At 43.2% G+C, this 6,000-nt stretch overlaps 1 protein-coding gene across 2 annotated transcripts in view; it reads right to left on the bottom strand.

Annotated features, from left to right (window-relative positions):
- Positions 1-5,098, bottom strand: part of LOC117586809 (trichohyalin) — a 44,123-nt gene extending 39,025 nt beyond the window's left edge. For both annotated transcript variants that reach the window (XM_034277083.1, XM_034277082.1), the window contains exon 1: positions 4,494-5,098. The gene's annotated coding sequence lies outside the window, so the exon portion shown is untranslated. The remainder of the gene's footprint in view (positions 1-4,493) is intronic.
- Between the last annotated feature and the right edge of the window lie 902 nt (positions 5,099-6,000).

The raw sequence follows: 6,000 nt of genomic DNA on the forward strand, positions 1-6,000 counted from the left end.
TCATTAAAAATTCATAATACATGAATGATCATCAAGTGAGATAAATGAAGATAACGATTTGCTTACACGAAAGCGGAAGCTGTGTCGAGAATCGATACAACGCAGTCGCCATAAAACTAGTTTTATTTTCGATCAGCTAAATCGCAAATTCACACACAATTAGAGAGCTTTTCGAATTTAATGATATCGACATTTAAAATGCCTGAAATACCAGACTAAAGTTTAGAGTGTCAAGCCACATCGGAATCGTTTTAGTCTGTGGTTATGGAATCGAACCTAAAGTTTGCTCCACAAACAAACAAAAAAAACTAATTATAGAAAATACTCTGAGCGAATCAGTTGATTTCCCAAAATACTTTATTTTGCCCGGGCTGAAGTCAAGTGGAAAGCATAAAAATGCGCAAATTCCAGGCAATTTCGAGAGAGATGAGAGATTCCTTTTAGCCATAACAATCTCATAAGTGGGGCACTGGTGTAGGGCTGTGCTGGGAAGACTATGTTTTTGATGGCTAACCGTTGACCGCTAATCTAATCGGGTCTTATCTGTTTGCACCAGACTGTAGAATGTAGAATGTAGAATGTACATTGTGCGGGAATGTGGCTCAACTTGGTTGGAAAATAAGTTTTAAAACGATCTCCGAGTGCGGTACGGGGGAGGTACGACTCTCATGCAATTAGCGGAAATTGCAAATTAATAATCATGTCTCGTGTGGCTTACAAGGACAAAAGCTAACACGACACACGACACCCACTGCATGGAGGGAGTTAAGGGTAAGGCACAGGTGCGCAGAGAGTAGCCGCTGGCGAGTGGGTGGTTTGGGCGGCCAGTGTGGGTGATTTGCGGTACAAAAACCATAACAATGTCTCAGCGTATGAAAAATGTATGCGGGGCAAACTTTAAATTCATTACACACACGCAAACAGAGGGCCACACAGGGATGGAGGGAGATAAAATGTGAAAGGGCGAGCTAGATGGAGGAGAAAGTTAGCAAGAGAGAGAGAGAGAGAGAGTGGGAGGCAGGTAGTGCTGATGGTGATGGCGTGGTGACAACTTTTCCTTACGGCAAACACGAGCGCTGGACCCTACCCTACCTCACGCACCCACTGGTGTGTGTGTGTGGGTTGGCATGCGTGCCCATTCGCACTTTCAATAGAATCTCCTTCTTCTCAGATAAAGAGAGAGAGATACGACACTGCGACTTTGCCCCGCTTCAGTTGGTAATTTCGAAAAGAATTCTCGTGCCTCGCTTCCACATACTACATGTAGTATTTACGCTTTTATCTTTGTGGCACATTTAACCATCCCACCCACCCATCACCCCTCTTAAATGCTGCTTCTTTTTTATACAATTTGTATTTCTTCATTTCTTCTACGAGTATTTGGTGCTCCCCTTCTTCATTACGATTCTGCGCGTGTGTTTGTGTTCGTGTCTTGTGTTAACCTTGGGCAAAAGCATTAAAACCGTGCCAAGTGTCGAGGAAAGCCGACTCCTTCTGGCAGCAGAGGCAACGAATACGAATGGTGGCTGGACAACTGGACATTTATTGGGGTGCCGTCTGCTTTTGCCCTCGCTCGCTCTCCCTTCCCCCACACCTCATCTGCCACCTTCTGATTCATTTGAAATTCGGCAAGTTATCCAAGTGTGAGAGTGCCTTCTGTGTGTGTGTGTGTGTGTCTGCAAGTCTACTCAAAGTGCAAGGTGTTTGAAAAATAAGGTAAGGCAGCAGCAGCTGAGAGAGAGCAAAAGGGCAGTGCAGGAACTTCGGCAGATCATGCAAGCCACACCTTATGGGTATAAGTACACCCTGCTGAAATGTAAGCTAGTTAGTGCTTAGTGCTCTAATGTAGTCATTCGTTTTCTTCCTCTCTCTCTCTCTCTCTGACAATTTCTTCTGCTGATTCTTAAACCTTATGTATCTTAATCAGCTTCTAATTTAGCTTCTGATGCTACTCCTGTTACTTCCTCCATTCTGTACTCCTGCTTCCACCTTCACTTCTGCCGTCTGCTTCACCTTTTTTCTGTCCCATCTGCCTCGGCATTCTCGCAACATCTTCTTGCTTATCTCACAGAAACTGTTGCATTTTTTATGCCATTTTATTTCATTTTTTTGTATGCTTTTGCCAAAATGCTTTTTTCCCTTCCCTTTTGTCATTTTCTGCCGTTGTTTCTTTTTGGCTTTCTGTCTCGCATTCTCACATCCCCTCCCTCCTCATACACACAAACACATTTAGAAGTTTATCATTTTGTCTTTCTGCCTCTTTCTTCATTTGTTTTTATGCTCACGAAAAGAGCATTATGCGCCTCCCAGGAGGCTTGGCAGATCTTTGCCGCAGCGGAGAGCAGCAGTCCCCAAGCAGATATATTTGCATACGAAATGTTTAATTAATTTTGCAGATATTTTTTCGAAAGTTCAGATAAGATAACGAAATCTCCAACTTTGGTTTTTATTGCTCGTAAATTTACTTTAATAGATCTAACATCAAAACCAGTTTTATTTTGATATTACAGGGTAGCTGGCAGTGCGACTAATCTACTCAATGAACTCCACGCCTTCTCGTGGCTGCCACAGAATCTGCTTTGGTGCTCTGGCTAATGTATATTTTCTTGTATTTCGGTTTCGGTTTCGTTTTCTGCATTTCGGCATTTTTATGATATTTCTCCTGAATGCAGGGCCCTTTCTCTTCCCTTCCCTGCCCTGTTCAGCCCTTTTCTGCTTTGTTTTCCTCTTTTTTACCATGGTATATGATTTTTTTTGGGTTGGGACACAAGTATCTTTTCCTTTTTGCTGAATAAAGAAATGTATTTTTAGTGGTTTCTGCTAAATGTCTAAAAATATGCGCCATGTCGAGCACCTGAATGGAGTGGCTACGAACCGGAGGGTGGATAAGAGTGGACAGATTCAGGGTCCATTTGGTTTGCCTTTTGGATACCCTTAGTCGAAGTACTTGCATTTTCAAAAGAAGGAAGTGAAGGGCATCTTTTGAATGGGAAATATCAGTGAGAGAAACTTGTAATCGTGGGATAAAGCCAACGAAACTTGAACTAAATTCTATAAACATCACTAGAACTTTCTATATATATTTTAAGGGTATCAACACCTGCGGTCCTCCATAGGCAACATTCCTATCGTGTTTATTTATGACCCTCGAAAAAGCGCTTCGTGCATTTGGCTAAAATCTCTCGCTCCGCCGCGGAGGAGCCTGCCTGCCTCTGTTGAAGGTCACTTCGAGACTTGGAACCGACCCACCGCTGCTCCCACTATCCATCCTCCACTCCACTGCCCTCCCCCGAGCAACAACAAATCGATTTCAGCGATTATACTTTTCTGTCTTGGATGTTGTCGGCTTAGTCACACTCATTCAGTCACTCATTCAGAGTGGCGCGGCTTATGAATATGAAATGCATTCGCACGGCCGGCGAATGTTTAAAAAAAAGAGCGCGACTTGTGATTGACAAAAGTGTGGCAAGGACATTTAGCGAGGCACCCCAGCCACACAACCGGCGACGCTGGCACATTAACGTTAATTGATGGCCGAAAGCGTAAGCCTCCTCCTCCTTCAGTCCGGTTGTTGTGTCATCAGGCGGAAGCTTCTCATCTTCCATCGCATATGCTTTGCCTACCCCCACTGACAGCACATTAATAATCGGATTTGGCCCTATGAAGAGCATGTCCCCATGTCCTTTGGCACTGCCCTTTGTGTTGACGAGCTAATCTACAACATAAATCTACAGTTTTGTTAACAATCCCAACAAAAAACAGGAGCAACAAAGGCAATAAAAAACATCAGAGCAGAGCAGAGCACAGAGACAGCAGCAACCAAGTGGCAATCAAGGGTCACCATTGATAGGGTAAAGGGCATGGGCATGCGGCTTGAGGGTTTGGCAACATCATTGGGGCAGGTCTCAGCACTTAATTAGAATTCTGTCTGCCGAATGGAACGGAATGGAATGGAGTACAACGCGAACTCGAGCTCTGGACCCAAAAATGGAATAATTTATGCACCAATAGTAAATGAACAAACAAAAAGTAGATTTCCACTTCACCAGAGCAGATTTTAGGGATATTTAGAGAACGGAAAAGTGTACAAACACTAAAGGGATCTTGGCCCTAGGAAAAGCTCAAAGAATGTCCAAAGATCGCTGAAGAATTGAACAAGAAGGTTAAGAATGCTTTAAGTTTTAAACTTATTTAAAGTTCACAGATCACCAACAAATATTATTTATCACGTTTAATGTCACAAACTTTTAGTAATCACAAAAACAAACTCCAATTAAAATGAGTTAAATATTTAAACCACTTAAAACAATAGCAAATTGTAAATTAATTGTGCCAACGTATTTGGTATCCTGCTAATGTTTGTCTGGCTTTCACTTGGGCACACACACTCGAAAATTAAACACATTTATTATGCAAGTGGGGAGAGTGGCAGTGGCAGGGCACACTCTCAGTTTGCAAAGATTTCGCATATGGCAAACTTCTCCTAAACTCACCTTAGATGATTCGTCGGCTCCCAAGTTCTCAAGTGTGCAAACAATTTCAAATGCAAATATGCAGAATGCTCCGCTCCGCACCGCACCGTCTTTGCTCGTCTTTTTCTTTCTCTTTGCGCCTCTGCTGCTGCTCACTGCTTGCACATCCACACTCAAAATCCAAAGACCTCAATAGACCGCTGGCCGACTGACTGACTGACTGACTGACAGTTTTTTGACTAACTTCTAGGCGAGACAATTCGCGGGCCCACGGCAAATATTGAAACTTGATATTTATTTTGGCCAAAATCAAGCCAATTAGCGCGGATTGACTGCGAGCGGGGGGAAATTGGCTTCCTCAAGGCGGGAAGGTAGCCGGCACGAGTGAAATTTTCACCTGCACTTTTGCCAAGACACACACCAACAGTGACTGGCTGAGGGCACAATGGAGGATGGGAGGGAGAGTGCACTTGTTGTTCGGTTTGTTTGGTTAGTGGAAGATGTTTTCGTTTTTGGCCAATTGTATTTCTAACGGAAATTCGGCGAGGAGTTGTCTTTAGTTCTGTTATTATTCGTTTGGAAACGCGCGCGTTCTCCACAAGGGTAAAATCGCGACTAACCTAAACTTGCAAGCAGGCAAGCAAGCGCCAAAGCGCCAAGCGGCCGGCACAACGTGGAGAGACGCTCTGTCTCTCTCTCCCTCATGCTCTTTCTGTGGGTGTGTGTGATGATGATGATGATGCTGCCGGAAAGAGAGCGTAAACTTGTGTCTTATTCTCCCTCTCTTTGTGCAAATTGCCGGCTCGAGAGTCAGTCACATGTGTCCGGCGCTTATGTTGCCGCAACATGTTCCCTTGTTTGGCGCGTGTTTGAAACAGTTCTTCCAATTTGGAGTTTTTCCTCGCCAATTTTCAGTTTTAATTGGCTAATTTATTGACTTTGTTTTGTTTTAGTTTTTTTTTGCTCTGCTATGCTCTGCGCTGATTATTTATAAACACATTTAAATTTATGGCCACTGATTTTTTTTGCATGAGATCAGAGATCGGGTCTCTCTGGCCTACTTAATTTATGGCACCCCCAACGGGTGCGGGTGCGCCCTGTCTCCTCGTCGCGTCTTCTACTAAAAATTTATGTTTCAAATAACAAATTTTCAGGCCACAAAGATAATCTTTCCATGTGTTGAGGTTCGTTTGCTGTGTGTGTGTTGCTCAACACAGAATATGTTGCCAGCAGATTTGTTTACTTTTTGCGGCTTAGTCAACGAAAAATGGTCCAAAGAAAGCACCAGAAAAGCAACAAAAAATCAACAGAATATCTTGACCACATTCAATGCAAACAAATTACGTAATCTGCAACGTCTGCTGGCCATATTTATAAACAATTACGTGGAAAAGAAGAGCACACAGCCACTAAACAAATGGTATAGTATTGGTGAGTGACACAGCCCACATAGATTAATCACCCCGTTCGTAGTGATTTCTTTGATATATTTAGCTAATGTATCAGTATTTTTCCCACAAATTCTGTT

The sequence above is a fragment of the Drosophila guanche genome, unplaced genomic scaffold (assembly GCF_900245975.1).
Source record: "Drosophila guanche unplaced genomic scaffold, DGUA_6, whole genome shotgun sequence".
In the NCBI taxonomy this organism is placed as follows: domain Eukaryota; kingdom Metazoa; phylum Arthropoda; class Insecta; order Diptera; family Drosophilidae; genus Drosophila; species Drosophila guanche.